The following is a 16,571-nucleotide window of genomic DNA, read 5'->3' on the forward strand; positions in this document are numbered from 1 at the left end:
CCTTATCTGCCCTGGTGGTTTTGTAAGGTGTGGACTTAGCCAGGCTGAACTACAATCCACAGAATTCTCTTCCCTTTAGAGTTGCAGTTGGAGTGGGCCCCAGGGGGCAACTTGGGGGAGACCTGGAGGGTGGAAGGGAGGCATTGTGTAGCCGCATCTCCTGGCTCAACAAAGCAGCAGCTGGGCCTGCACAGCTCCACCTTCCCCTGCATCTTCTTTCAGCATCTCTGCACGAGCCCACCCCACCAAAATCAGAGACAAGACTTCCGTCTGTCCCCGAGGGCGCCAGCCCCTGCTGCTGTCCCAGCTTGTTCTTGCTCTCCCGACTTTTTTACCCTTCTTCCCTTCCCAACTGCTACCCTGAGGGCGAGTTCCAGCATCCGATGTGGGAGAACAGCCCGCCAGAGGCATCTTAGCCAGCCCCCCAACGCCATGTGTCACCTCGAATTCCTGGAACAGACACATCTCCTAGTGGGTCCTGCTTCTCAGATTCAACCCTGACTGATGCGTCTGCCAACACACAGACCCAGGAGGCTGGACCCCACCAAAACTATAAAGTTTCCCTCCTTCCATTGACTGGGTGGATTTGTTTGAAATTCAGAAGAATTCTAACGTCATCAAAACAACCCTTTTCGAAGCCAGGGCTATATTTACTACCTAAAGCTATCAGCTCCACAGTTTCTATTGAAAGGCAGAAAAGGAGAAGGAATAATATTCCTGGTAGCCGCTGACTTTGTGGGAGGCGCGCTACAACTTTCTGGTGAAATGTACATGCATCGATAAGGATGTCGCTACCTACAGAATGCTGAGTCATCACCGCTCACAGAGTGACAGCGTCTCGCCTGTGCATTCACACGAGTGCCTCACAGCACTTGGAGAGCAAAGCAGGGCAGGGAGTGGCCTGGTCATTTTACAGCTGAGGAAACCGAGGCTTGGGGAGGCTCTGTGATGTGCCCATGCTTCCATAACTCAAAAGCCAGAGGTTGCAAACCTAGGGGCCTGAGAACCTAGCACAGCCCTTGGTTCTGTTTTATTTGGCACATGCAGTATTTTTTGTCTGGTTTGGTTTGTGTTTTTTATTAGCTTCCAACATTTGAAAATCAGAAAACTTGACCCCCATCCCTTAAAAAAAAAGAAAAAAAATCCAGATTTGCTATTTGGCAGTAGACACTGGAAGTCAGTAGAGGCTGCCCCCTGTAGATAGAGTTGGGGACCCCCAGTTCCTGTGGGCTAATCTCCCTCTTTCACTATTTATATTATCTACAGACTCCTGTTGGCGTTTGCATTCGAGCTCTTTGAAAATGAATAGAAGCCAGTCTGATGGCAATTCTGCTGCTCTTCTAGTGGATCTCGACATAGTCCTTGAACATATAAAGCATACGTTCCCAGTCATTTGATGAGAATTTGCTAAGTTTCTATTCTATGTAGCTTGGGGGGCAGCGGTGAACAAAATAGGTAACCAAGCATGTGTGTGTACGCCTGTATGTCAACATGCACAATCATTCTTATTGATTTGGCGTGACCATCAGCTGATGGTCAACACACAAGCTAGTCGTCAGCTAAGACTCTCACACCAAATCCAGACACTCAGATGTCCATCTCCATATTCTGGAGATTGTTTGCATTTTCTGTCCACTCTTCTCTGAAAGGGTAGCACTTACGTCCTTTCGGAAGAGAACGGCTTCAGTTCAACGGTTGGCTCCCCAGGTTCCTATGAGGAAGCACATAGACTCATAGAATGGTTAACTCCAGGGAAACTGAGTAAAACAGCCAGGCAACGGGCTGGGAATGAGGACCAACTGTCCTGGTTGACCAGTTTCCGAAGCAAGATTTTTAGGGCTAATACACTGGAAAAGTGCGTAGGAAACTGGAAGGAATTACTCACCCTAGCTGGCAGGCTTCTCTTGACAATGAGCTTTTCAGGGAGGACCGAGAGCAATGGCTGGTGGGGGAAAGGAGGTTGAAGAATTCTGCTGTTGATTTAAAAGCTTTCCAGTGGAGCAAAAGGAACAAATCTGGAGCTTTTGCTAGTCTTACAGGGTCGTGGGCTGTCGTGAAAGACCCCAGTAGGTGGTCAGCGAGGCCCTGCCCTCCCTTTAACTGGCTATGTCCTGGAGTAAGACCTTCCCTTCCTCTAGCCTCAGCTTTCCCCTCTGTAAAATGGGCACTTTGGACTCAAAGACCACTGAGATCCCCCCCAGCTGTAACAATCTGGTGTAAACCACACAATGTCAAACCTACTTTTAGGGCTATTTTGCTTTGTTCAGTAACTGTGTAGTGTTACTTACCCCACGGTATTAATAACAGCCAACACTTATTGTGTCTTTGCCAATGCCAGGCATGCTGTAGGTATTTTAAATGCATCAACACATTTAGTCCCCACAACCACTACAGAGGAGGAAACTGAGGTACAGAGAGGTGAAGCAACTTGTCCCAAGTCACACAGCTGGCAAGTGGTGAGGCCGGGACTTACACCCAGGCAGTCAGCTCCAGCATCCGTGCTCTTAGCCACTACCCCGCTATACCCCCTCTCTTAAGGTGGGTCTTGTTTGTCTATTTGGGGATTTTTAAGCTCACTGATGATGAAACTGAGGCACAGAATGTCATTGCACAGTGCAGTAGTTAAAAATTCAGGCTTGGGGTTTCCCTGGTGGCGCAGTGGTTGGGAGTCCGCCTGCCGATGCAGGGGACACGGGTTCATGCCCCGGTCCGGGAAGATCCCACATGCCGCGGAGCGGCTGGACCCGTGAGCCATGGTCGCTGAGCCTGCGCATCCGGAGCCTGTGCTCCGCAACGGGAGAGGCCACGGCAGTGAGAGGCCCGCGTATCGCAAAAAAAAAAAAAAAATTCAGGCTCTGAAGTCAGAGACCTGGGGTCGTATGTGGTCTGTTGCTTTCTACCTGGGGGACCTTGGGAACATCACTACAAGCCTTAGCTTGCTCATGTGTAAAATTAGGCTAATAATTGTACCAGCTCATCAAGTCCCTGTGGGAACACAGGGAAAGATTGCCTGCAAGACACTTAGCACATTCCTCCCAGGTGTACGTCCTACAGGAGATTATCTGTGTGTCCACTGGAGGACGTGTACTGAGATGTTTGTGTTCGTAGGTGCACCATTTGTAATAGCACCAAACTGGGAAGCATCCCCGTGCCCATTAGCAGAACATAGATAAGTAGCGGGTGGTGTATTCACACAAAGGAATACTATACAACTTCGAGGATGAAAGACCCACAACTACACACAGCAGCACGGATGAGGCTCATAAGCGTTATGCTGAGTGAAAGAAGCCAGACATAGAAGACCGCATCCCGTGCGATTCCATTGGTATCAAGTTGAAAACTCATCTGTGCTGTTAGAAGTCAAGAGAGTGGCTCCCCTGAGAGATAAGAGCATCAGTGAAATGGGGTGGAGGCGGCTGTGTGGGTGCTTTTATATTCTGTTTCTTGATCTGATGCTGGTTTCAGGGATGTGCCGATTTGTGAAAATCATTTGTGAGAATTCACTGTGAAAATGCACCTTAATGAATACACTTGTTTGTATATATGTTATATTCCAAATAACAATGTTTAATGTAGACAATGCAATAATAACGATTATTATTGTTATTGTTATTAGAAATGACTAATAGCCAGTTCTGGGAGGGTGGGAACTTGCTGTGGAAAAGAAGATGGTCTTAGGAGCCAGCGCCTTGCCCCTGCTCCACCTCTTCCTGGCTGTGTGGCCTTAGGTCTGTTGCTTAACTGCTCTGAGCCTCAGCCTTATCCTCTGTAAAAATACCCTGTATGTCATCAGGGTGCCTTGGCGACAAAACAAGAAAATGCATGCAAAGCCTGGCATGAGATTTGTCACCCAACGTACACTCAGTAAAAGCTTTTTCCCTTCCTCTTTACCTTGTCTTTCAGTGTACCTGGCACAGCGCAGGGTATGCAATAGGTGCATAATCCTGGCTTCCTGAATGACTGAGAAAACCTTCTTGAAAGTCATTTGGCTGCTCTCAGAGTGGATGTGCTCCTACGTCCACAGATGGGTAAATGAATGAAACCCCCCTGCTTCTTACTCAGATGCAGATGAGCCACCTGCTCAGAGGTTGGAACGTGGCTCCTGGTGCGCTGCTCATGTGTATTTCCTCTACCAGCTTGCCAGCTCTATTGTTTCCGGCAATGAGGCATGGGTAAATAGACTGTGTCAGCATGCTGCCTGCTTTCTTCTCCCCTCTGGAGCTAAGCAAAGAGGGAACGACCCTGAGTTCCACCAGACTTCTCTCCTCTCCTGGTTGGATTAAGCCCTGCTGTTCCCTTGCAGCCAGGACGGGGTCACTCTGTGTGGAGGCGGAGGCTGCGAGGTGGGTGGTCGCTGGAAGGAATTCCCCGCAGGGCATCCTAGGAAGCACCTTGGTGGTGTGCAGAGCTCTGGGTGAGGCATACGAATCCTGATCCCACAGTGACAGCCCTTCCCACAAGGGGCAGTGGTGGGCTTCCCGAGTGGAGCCCACACCTCACTGCCTATGCGTCTTCCTGATGGAAACTGAACGACTGCCATGGTTTCCATTTTACAGTAGGAGAAACTGAGACTTAGAAGGGTGATCAGCTTCAGAGGCTGCCCAGGCTGGGAGGCAGCGATGCCCAGGGCAGGCTCCTGGCCCCCAGTCCAGGGGTCTCCTGTCCTGACCCCAGGCATCCATGGTGCCAGTTGGGCAGAGGAATGCTTGCCTGTAAGTCACTGCCTTATTCTCTGCCATTCCTGAGCCCCAGACACTTCCTTGTTCCTCCCTTCATTCCACAACTTCAGCCATCAAATACTTATTTGGGGGGGCTTCCCTGGTGGCACAGTGGTTGAGAGTCCGCCTGCCGATGCAGGGGACACGGGTTCGTGCCCCGGTCCGGGAGGATCCCACATGCCGCGGAGCGGCTGGGCCCGTGAGCCATGGCCGCTGAGCCTGCGCGTCCGGAGCCTGTGCTCCGCAACGGGAGAGGCCACAACAGTGAGAGGCCACAACAGTGAGAGGCCCGTGTACCGCCAAAAAAAAAAATAATAATAAAAATAAAAAATAAAAACTTATTTGGGGCCTACTACGTGACAGACACTGTCCCTGCTTGCTTGGAGCCGACTATTCACCGGTGTACTTTAGTCCATGACTAAAATGGGCTCAGAAACTAAGTAACAATGCTTTCACAAGACAGGTTTGCTTCTCTCTTACTGAAGTCCCAGTTGGTAGGCAGTCTGGGGTGGGGAGGGCATGTGGCTTCGCCCCACAAGCCATCCAGGAGCACATCCAGTTTCCTTCCACCAGCTCTGCCAGCCCCCGGCGTGGTGTTGTCACTCACATGGTCACAGCTGAAGAGGGAAGTGTAGGGCAGGCAGTGTCCTTAAGGGGTCTGACCTGAGGGTTGCACACAGCACTTCTGCTCACATCCTATTGGGCTGATCTTAGTCACATGGTCACGTCTAGCTGCAAGGGAAGCTGGGAAATGTAGTCTCCAGCTGGATGACCATTCTACCCAGCTAAGACTTGGGGATTTTGTTACTAAAAGGGAGAGGTGAAGGATGGATTTGGGGGCTCTCTCTGCCACGTGGGGAGAGACAACAATAAGTAGATACTTTTATACCATAAGTCAAGTGGACAGGAAAGGCATCTTGAGATGACATTTAAGGAGAAGTTTGAACGAATTATGGTGTCCGGCCACACACTATCTAAGGGAGGAGGGTTCCAGGTAGAGGGAGCAGCAAATAAAAGGCCCTGGGTGGGTTAGTGTCGGGGGTGGGGCGGGGGCTGTGCACATGAGCCTGACATGTTTGAGAAAAGCAGCTAGAGAATGATTACAAAGGGCCTGGTAGATCATAGTTAGGGGTTTGCATTTGATTCTGAAGGTGAAGCGTGTCTGTGTGTGTGTGGCGGGGAGGGGAGTAGTGGGACAAGGATCAAAGCAGAAGCCAGGTAGGAAAGCCAAACATTTGTCCAGGTGAGAGATGGGCCTTCATCTAGCGTGAAAGCAGAGAGAGGTGAGAACAGATGAGGTATATTTTATCTGTGAAGAAGAGTAGGAACATATACTGTTAGGAAAATAGATTGGGGTCAACATTTTGGATAACCTTACATACCTTGCTTAAAAAAAGATTTTATTTTATTTTATTTTTATAAACAGTATATTATTAACCTTTATTATGCCTGTGTCTTCACAACCGTGTCCCAGGATTTCTGTAGGAACAGTTACTAGAAGTAGAATTATTAGATCAAATGATATAAGTAATTTAAACCCTGGTAGATGCTACCAAATCACCTTCCAAAAATCTGAATAATTTACCATACTAAAAAAGATTTTATTTTGCAAGCGTTTTTATTTATTTTTTATTTTTTGGCGGTACCATGCAGCACGTGGGATCTTAGTTCCCCGGCCAGGGATTGAACCCATGACCCCTGCAGTGGACGCGTGGAGTCCTAACTGCTGGACCGCCAGGGAATTCCCTTTGCAGGCGTCTTTAGAGCAGAGGAATGGCATGGACAGTGCTGTACTCCAGGAGAGCCATGTCATCCTCCCATAGACTTGTGGGGGAAGTGATTTTATTAAAGATGGACATGAAGGGTCTAAGGGATGCACTGGCAAGATGGCTGGGGAAGTGCCAGCTTTTAGTGCTGATGGAAAGTCTGAGTCTGCTCGTAGCTGGGTACAGGGAGCGCAGAGCCGCCAGCCAAGCGGATAAAGTGGAGAGGGTTCTTCAAGACGTGCGTCCACACACACACACATCACTCCAGAAGAGGCTCATATTGTTAGAAGCAGCAGCGGGAAGCCATTATGAGAGCTTGCACAATCTATTCTAGCTGAGAATGTTTCCCAATATAATTTACAAAATTTCAGTTGGAAATGCATTAGCAGCTGAGCAGTGAGGAACTTCTACGGGGTAAATAGGAAAACTAAATTAAAACCCCAGCTTCAAACATGATCGAACCGTGTAAGCAGCCCCTGCAGTCTTCTCTAACCTTTTCAAGGCCAAAGAGCCCTTTTGTTCTACCCAGTTTATGGGTTGGTTTTCATTTGATTTGGTTGCAGGAAGATTTTATGGAATCCGCGCAAATGACTGCCGATGAGCTCGTGTGCAAAACCATCCTTTCACACATTCATCATAAAAGGGTCTCGGAAGGAGAGAGATACGGACATTTTAAAACCCACAGGGAGCACAAAAGAGAGATCAGGAGCAAGAGTAAGACAGACAGACATGCAGACAGAGATGAAGACAGAGAAAGAGAGAGACAAAGAAACACAGAGAGACAGAGAGAGTGGCATCAAGGGAGAGGCTGAAAGTGACACAGTGCCCTTGACCGCTTCATGCTGCCTTTGACATAGTATATTCTAACCATGAACTGGTTTCCTTAAGTTCTACAAAGACCGTAGAACTGGTCCTGGTCCTGGTCCTGTGTCGACTGGCCCCTGCATTGGGAAGGTTTGCTGGTATCTACAAGGCTGTGTACTCTTCCTGCTGGGCCTCCGGGGCCCTTACCAAGGAGGAGACCTCCTTCCCCTCCTCCCGACAGCGCCTTCTTAGGCTCTGCTCTCCTCTCCCAGTGGCCTTCCATCCTCTCTGCTCTGTGTTGTCCTTCTAACTCCACTTCCTAGAACAGCCTCCAGTTCCTCTTGACCACACAGGGTTAGTTATGTCCCTCTAGGGATTTTAAATACAAGTGACACCCTGGACAGAGTTTAGGCAGAGCCCCAGTCTTCTTTGAAGATTGGGAGCCATCTATTCCCCAGGTGCGGTGACCTTGCAGCCAAGGAGAAGGTCCCAAGCCACCGCCACCTGAGGGGCCAGTACCGGTTCCCAGCCCTGCACATCCTGGATCTCTCCTTTCACAGGGACAATCCTGCTGGCAATTAATGTGGAGCACCTACTGTGTGTCTGTCAGGCGCCGGGGATCCAGGACAAAGTCCCTGCCTACCTTCTAGCGAGGAGACCACAACAAACGAGCAAGGCAATAAATAACACAACTCTAGCTGGACATCAGTGCTTAGCAAAAATAATAACGTAGAAAGGGAATACACGCGTTTGGCAGGAGCGGGGTTTATTTAGATGAGACGGGCAGGGCAGCCACTCGGGATATCAGAGCAGATATTTAAATAACGTGAAAGGGAAACAACTAGCAGACAGGCCCTGAGGTGGGAATGAGCTGGACATTGTTTTTTCTTGTTTTAATTTTTATCTTATATGGGAGTATAGTTGATTAACATTGTTGTGTTAGTTTCAGGTGTACAGCAAAGTGATTCACTTATACGTATACATGTATCTATTCTTTTTCAAATTCTTTTCCCATTTAGGTTATTACAGAATACTGAGCAGAGTTCCCACTGCTGTACAGTAGGTCCTTAATGGTTATCTTTTTTTTTTTTTTTTTTTGCGGTACGCAGGCCTCTCACTGTCGTGGCCTCTCCCGTTGCGGAGCACAGACTCCAGACATGCAGGCTCAGCGGCCATGGCTCACGGGCCCAGCCACTCCGCGGCATGTGGGATCCTCCCGGACCGGGGCACGAACCCGCGTCCCCTGCATCGGCAGGCGGACTCTCAACCACTGCGCCACCAGGAAAGCCCTGGTTATCTATTTTAAATATAGCATTGTTAAGGAACAGAAAGAAATGCTTTCCTATTTCTTGGTATCATTTGGTGACCTAGATAAATGGAAAAAAAAAAAGTTTGGAGTCCCCATGGCACTTCAGTGATCAGGATATGGTTAAGAAGCAGCTCCCCACCGCACACACACCCCATTGTCTCAGCCAAGGGGGACATTAACAGAGGACCCGAGGGAGACGGAGAGAATCCACCCTGGAACCACTCCGGAGCTTCCCACCTGAAGCCGCAGGGTGCCTCCATGTGCAGCCACTCCTGTGCACACTGCCTGAGTATGCTAATGCCTGCTCCCCACCCCTGGAGTCTAGCCAACTCCCTAGTCACAGCTAAATCAGAGCAAGGCAGGCCTGGACGCTGCAAACAGCTCAAACTCGCGCTGCAGGCATTCTGCAGGATGCAATGGAGGCAGAGGGGAAAAAAAAACCCAACCCTTAAATCCTAAGATATAAAGAAGAGAGGCTGATGGAACTTTAGACACGCAGGTGATAATTCTCAGTACTTAACTCTGAGAAGTTACACACAGAAAAATCAAGAATTCTCTGTGATGGACGTTAAATATAGCAAGTGACTTCTACCCAGGCCAGCCTAGATCACAGAGAAAAGCATGTTGCTGCTATGAAACCTGATTTTTGAAACAAGAAAGAAATCCACACAGAACAGAGAATTTCTGCAGTCACACATGGATGTATTCCAGTGAGGAAAGGTTAGAAATTAATGCTAGAACTTTACTGTGTATAATATATAAAATTTATTATCAATAATTGTCTATAATTTTATTATATTTTTTACTGTATAAATATATATTAAGTTATCTATATATAGAGGAGCGCTTTGACAAGGTTCCTTCTTGCCTGATGGGGCTTTCTCCATCAGACTTGCCTCTTTTATGGGCAGGACTAAAACCAAAGCAGTAAATGAATGGAAAGAAACAGTTATTTAAAATCTGATCTCCTTGTTGATCATGTTAAACTGTTAAACTTCTGTATCGTCCAAAAAAAAAAAAGAAAAAAAAGTCCTAACCAAAGCCAGAAGCTGAGCAGCAATGTGGGAAACAGCATCACAGAATAGACAAAGGGCTAATTTTTATTATTTACAAAGAGCTCTTACAAATCAAGAGGGAAAAGACAAGCAACCCAATAGATACATGAGCAAAGTACAAGAACAGGCAGATAGCAGAGAAAAGCAATGTATTTGGCCAGTAACGTATGAAATAATGCCAATCTCACTCACCATTAGAGAAACGAAAATTAAAACATTAAGTTATCTTTTAAAAAACAGATTGACTAGATTTAAAATGTGTCCTGATTTGGACCTCTCAGAAGCAGATCCTCAGAAAGTGTTTCTGTACAAGTAGTTGATTTGGGAGGGATCCTGGGGAGGAGAGGACCTGGAGAGGGGAGGGGTCGGGGGAAATTGAGAGAGTTACCAGGGTGACTGGAGTTTAATGCCACTGAGGAAGTGGGGAGGGTGGGGGGTGGAGGGAGGTGGGCGGAGGGAGAGCACAGCACTCAAGAGTTATCTCATCTGAGAGGTGGGGGACCTGGGGGACCTACACACCCACTTCCACCAGACACTGGCCAACAGGTGCCCGGAGGTGGGGTGGTTGTTAATTCCGCAGCCCTTCTGGTGGGCAGTGAGCATGTGCGAGGGAAGCAGCCCCGGGGAGCCAGCAAAGCCCAAGGCAAAGAAAAGCAGGGGGCTGCAGCACACATGGAGATGAGAGGGTAAAGGGATATAGGGTCAGGGCATCAGCAGGGTCTGCTGCAGATGGCTACATGTGTTCAAGTACTTATAGACTGCACAGCACTGATTAAGCATTTATGTGGATCATTGCCTCATTTCATACTATAACCATCTTAGGATATAGATCCTATGTTTATCCCTGTTTTCAAATGAGCAAACAGAGATACAAAGGGCTTTGGTTAAATAACTTTCCCAAGGTCCTGCAGTGATGAGATGGCAAACCCATGATTCATTTCAGGCTGACCAACTTCAAAGCCCCGCCTCTTAGCCAGTGTACTTCCCATGGATGCAAAGAAACATCTCACACACTATGTGTGTAATGCAGGAAATGTAAATCTGGTACAATCTTTCTGGAAGGTCATTGGGCAATAACTGTCAAAATTTTAAATGCCCATATCATATGACCCAACCCCTCCACTTCTAGGAATTTATCCCATAGACATACTTGCAAAAGAGAGTAGCTATAGAGGAATAAGAAAACAATAACAGTGTTTTTAACAGTAAAAAAAAATCTGGAAACAAGATAACTGGATGTTCATAAAGAGGTGGTAAAAAATTTATGGTATATCCATACAATGAAAATACCATGGAACAGTTAAATATAAGGGCAAGGAGCTATCTTTATTGAAACAGAAAAAGGTCTATATTTTTTAAATTTTAAGTTTCCATTTCTTTTAAAGAGCATATAGTAGGGCTTCCCTGGTGGCACAGTGGTTGAGAGTCCGCCTGCTGATGCAGGGGACACGGGTTCGTGCCCTGGTCCGCGAAGATCCCACATGCCGTGGAGCGGCTGGGCCCGTGAGCCATGACCGCTGAGCCTGCGTGTCCGGAGCCTGTGCTCTGCAACGGGAGAGGCCACAACACTGAGAGGCCTGCGAACCGCAGGAAAAAAAAAAAAAAAAAAGAGCATATAGTAACAATTGTTTGGTGTAGTAACAATTGTTTGGTGTGACTTCATTCATTGAAAAAGAAAAAGGTAACCATTTGTTACACGTGCATGTACAAGATTCAAAGACAACACCAATCAGGATTGAGGGTCTGAGAGATAATGGGGGTCTTTTATTTCTTTTTTTTTAACTGTTAATAAGCAATTTTAAAACTTTTTTTTTCTTTTTTTAAATTTATTTATTTTTTGGCTGCATTGGGTCTTCACTGCTGCGCAAGGGCTTTCTCTAATTGCGGCGAGCGGGGGCTACTCTTCGTTGCAGTATGCAGGCTTCTCATTGCAGTGGCTTCTCTTGTTGCAGAGCACAGGCCCTAGAGCATGCGGGCTTCAGTAGTTGTGGCACATGGGCTCAGTAGTTGTGGCTCCCAGGCTCTAGTGCGCAGGCTGGGTAGTTGTGTTGCACAGGCTTAGTTGTTCCGCGGCATGTGGGATCTTCCCGGACCAGGGCTCAAACCTGTGTCTCCTGCATTGGCAGGCAGATTCTTAACCACTGTACCACCAGGGAAGTCCCAGGTCTTTTATTTCTTACCCTGTACCCTTCTGCATTATATGAATTTCCTCTCATCTGCTACTTTTATAATTTTAAAAATCCTAATTAAAAATCAATAAACCAAGGGGAAAAAATCCATTGCTATCCTTGGGATATTAGCACATGGCTTCTGGGGTCCTCTCTGACCCCGTTCTCTTCTTGGCTGAAATGCACGCTTCCCTGAAGCTTACCCTCCTCCCTCCTTTGCCAGGTTGCTCCTCTCCTTGGGATGCTTCTTTCCTACCCCGTTGCCTTTCAAGTGCTAAAGATCCTGCAAACCCAGCTCAGTTACCACCTCCTCCAAGAAGCCACACTGGCTCCCAACAATCTCCTTCCTCTCCAAAAACTGGTAACATCTGTGGTCCGTACCAATCACGTGATCTGGAATCTCAATTTTCTTGACTTTCATGTCTCCCATATTTGTGTTTCATTTTCTAGTATTTTTCAGGAGATTTAGTTTTCCCAACTCTTGAGAAAAATTCAGTTAAGAAATTGGGAAAATGAGAAAAAGTATTCTAGTTCTTTTCTGAGAATTAAAGCTCAGCAGTCACTATGCAGACACTACTCATTTGAAGGAATCACCTGACGTCAGGTGAAAAGCCAGAGCAGGAAACTCCTCCCCAACGTGGAGTTGAAGGTTAAGGACCAGAGCAGGTAGGAGAAGGGGTCTTAATCTTCTGGGTTAATCTTGCTGGCGGTTTGTTTATGACCTTGTATGCTGCTTAATGTCATTCTTGCAGATAAAATAAATATTAATGTTTACAGGCATTCAATACTTTATTCAACTCATATGAGCAGAGTTCCAAGAAAGAAGTTAAGAAGCAAAGTAAGTCCTTTGGCAATTTCTTGGTTCTGCGTGACGCTTTCACCCTTGCTAGGAGATCTGAATGTTACGTTATTCAAATATCACGTAATAATGTTCACTGGCGCTTTTCCAGTCCCTGAATATTTGCAAATATTCTTTAAAAAAAATTTTCGCGCCAGGACCCGCCCATAGCGGGTGCTGAAGGGCCCAGGGCACCGCATTGCTGCGCCTCGCTCCAGCCTCTGCCAGGGTCCTGCCCCCCAGTCCGTAAATATTCTTTATGAATTTCTTGTAACACCCTTTATAAGTACTACTAAAGTGTTCCTTATTTATCAAACAATATTTTTAGCTAACCATAGTTTAAAGTATTTTAAGAATAACATGATTTCAAGCATTCCAATTTCTCATTCCCAGACCCCAAAGATTCGTACCTGTTGGGTATTTGGAAACACTAGTGCTATGACTGATGATACTGGTTTCTCCATTAGGAGAGCTTTGCTGTTGGATCCGTGGGTGGCAAGATCTGCTGAGAAAGCACCCAAGCCCCAGAAATAGCCCACAGCCAGTCTTCACAAGGTCCACCAGCAGGTGAGAAGTCCACAGAAGCTGGGGAATGGTGCTTCAGCTTATGGATGGAGGACTGCGATGCTAGTGATGTTGACGACATGTGTGTCTGTGTGCGCGTGCACACGTGCCAGGTTCTCATATGAACACTGGCTTCCCTGGGCTATCAACTTTCCATCTGCAAAATAACGAAGTTACAGAAGCCAGTGATTTTTCAAACATGATTTTCAGTGAATTCTCACCCTAGGAGGAACTCCAAGGAGGACCATGAAATTAACAACAATATTAGTTATGTGCCTACTGCTGTTCTGAACACCATATACTGATGAACGTATCTAAGCTTCACAGCAACCCATGTATCCATATCACAGATGAGAAAACCCAAAGGGGTCTCAGTAACAGAGACACATGTGAGCAATCTGGCTCCTGAGCCTGAAGTGAAGGCGGGCAGCAGGGACCGAAGTCCTTCCTGCTCACCCTCCCCTTGGTCCCCACGGTGGTCCACAGCACCTTTGGTCTCCCCCAAAACGCAGTTGGAAAAGTCACTGCCCTAAGCAACCTCCAAGGCCTTTTGCAACTTAGGTCTAACTAAAAAAATGTTTTAATGTTACAGTCCATTTTTGTAATTTGCTGAAATCTGTAAATCTATGGAACAATACAGCACTTCACATGAGCATCACACAGAAATCCTCTAAGACAGAAAAAGCATGGATTCTTAGCCTCGTATTTACACAAGGAGCAGAGAGATTCAGCCTGAGGTCAAACTTCAATTAAATGGCAGAGGCTACTCTAGAAATCAGGTCTCCTGAGTCCTGGCTCGGGGTTTTTTTTCTTAAGTCTATGAAAGCACTTTGTCAAGTGTGAACACTGAACAAATATTCAGTATTATTTTTCACACCTATCTCCCAGCCTTGTACAAAGTAGCTGTTCAATAAGGGCCTGCCGAATTGAATGGATGATTATGGCGGCTTTATGATTATAGAATTCAAGTCAGGAGAGAACAATGGGAACACTCATGAATTATGATTCTGTTTACCTTTCCATTGTCGATCCTAATCATTTATTTAAGTATGCCCTCTGCTATCCTTAGACTAACACACACACAAAAGGGAGTAGGCGTTTGCTGATTATTCTTCAACTGACCACAAGGACTGGTGGCCCAGAAGCACAACGCATAGTACAGTCACCAGGCTGGGATTCAAAATTTTTTGTGGAGCTGTAGAAGGAACCCTGCCCTCAGGCACTAACAGGGCTGCTTTATGTTGGGCTGCACATGCCACAGGGCTGCAAACCCTGTACTTACCCATCCTCAAGACCAAAAAAAGAGCCCAGAGTCAGCAACAGAGACATCAGTGCTTTAATGGATGGAGGATCTTACACAACTGAAGCAAGGTCCTGGAGCGACACCCCACTGTGTCAGACGGGCAGCAGTCTTCACTCCCAGTGGGAGAGGTTACCAGTTATAGGGGGAATTGATGTCAGGTTGGCTCATTGGTTGTCAAGGAAACCAATAGAGGGGCACACCCCTCACCACCCCTTTGATAAACTATCATGGTGGAGATAGTTCTGATCTAAAGATTAGAACAATCACTAGTGGAGGCCCGAGGCAAGTAGGTAGGCATTTACTAATGAGGCTCTGTGATTAAGAGGGAAGGTCAGTCATGTGGATAGGGTGTAGATGAGGCAGGGACTGCTCCAGCAGAGGATGTGCAGAGGGCAAGAGAACAGCCATCTTAGGTGGCCTGATCATATACCGCACTTACTGTACAACAGCTCCTAAGAGAGTGTGGGCACCATTCACTGAGAGTCTTAAAAATCTGCAAACTCAGTGAGTTCCCTGGTGGCCTAGTGGTTAGGATTCTGGGCTTTCACTGTTGTGGCCCAGGTTTAATCCCTGGTTGGGGAACTGAGATCCTGCGGCGTGGCCAAAAAAAGAAAAAAAAAGTTTCCAAACTTTTTGACCCACAAATCCCAATTCCAGGAATTCATTCTAATAAGACCCAGAGACTTGATACTGTTCACTGCAACACTGTTTACAAAAGCAAAAATTTAGGAATAACCTCAGTGTCTACAGTAAGGAATTGGCTCAGTATATTATGTTAACTCTAGCCTACAGACTACATTTAGCTATTGGAATTTCATGTGTGTAGCAAACCCCGTAATCACATGAGATAATAAAATGAGGTTGGAAATACATATACTCAAATTTAACAGTAGCTGTCTCTTCGTCAGTTGGATTAGGGATGGCTTTATTGTTGTTTGTCTCTAGTTTTATAAATAAGCATATTTACTTGCATAATTAAAAATAGTAAAATTGTTTTAAAGTGATGCCATGCAAGAATACATAATACCACTGAAGGGTGCTCATATTGTAGTTATAATACTAATATTAACAATGCAGATAATATTTATTGAGCACTATTTCATGTAGCCCCTCTGCTAAATTCTTAACCAGCTTCCTTCATTCAATCCTCACAAAAATTTAAGAAGGCACTTTTATTTGTCCCTTATTATAAATGAAAAATCTGACATTCAGAGAGGTTGAGACTGAAACCACCACATGCCATATTTCCCTTCTTGTCAAATGCAAAAGCAACTGTAACTCATTGACATGTATCCACACAGGTACACGCACACACACACACACACACACGCACATAGCTGTTTTCTACATTTTTATGGTGGGATTAAGAATTATCTTTCTTTTCTTTCCTTTGCTCACCTCCATTTCTCATTTTTCTAAACCAAGGCCATGCGTTCACTTTTTACTAGAAAAGGCGGAAGTATTTTAAGATTGGCAAAGAAAGTTGGCCACAGAGAATCCATACTCTATGTGTATGAACTGAAAAAAAAAATAGGGTGGGAGCAGGGATGGGGGATGGGGGCGGATTCTCAACCACTGCGCCACCAGGGAAGCCCCAATAAAATAGATTAAAAAAAAAAAAAAAAAAAAGGGTGCGCCTATGCTAGAGGAGAAGAATTAAAAGGAGCTAGAATATTAAACCCTGAAAGTGATTCTGGGCCAGTCCCCTGAGGCAGCGTCTTTCTCCTTCGCTTCTGCATCCCTCTCGCAGAGCTGGATCCTGCTCCCAGGAAGAGGTGCTCCTCAGGGTGGAAGAGACCTGGGAGAGCCCTGGCCGCTCCGGGAAGCAGTGGGCCTGGACGAGAGGCCTTGCCAAGGGGATCTCCCTTCCCAGCTCTCCAGGATTCTCGGTAGCCCAACTGGCCTCAGAAGCAGACGGACTTGCGAGCAAATCCTAAATCTGCCAACAGTGAGACTGCAGGTAAGTCACTGCATGTCTTTAAACCTCTGCTTTCCTTTCTGCAAAACGTGCCCTATATTATAACCTATCTCACAGGATTTGGGGGC

The sequence above is a fragment of the Mesoplodon densirostris genome, chromosome 19 (genome assembly GCF_025265405.1).
Source record: "Mesoplodon densirostris isolate mMesDen1 chromosome 19, mMesDen1 primary haplotype, whole genome shotgun sequence".
Taxonomy (NCBI): domain Eukaryota; kingdom Metazoa; phylum Chordata; class Mammalia; order Artiodactyla; family Ziphiidae; genus Mesoplodon; species Mesoplodon densirostris.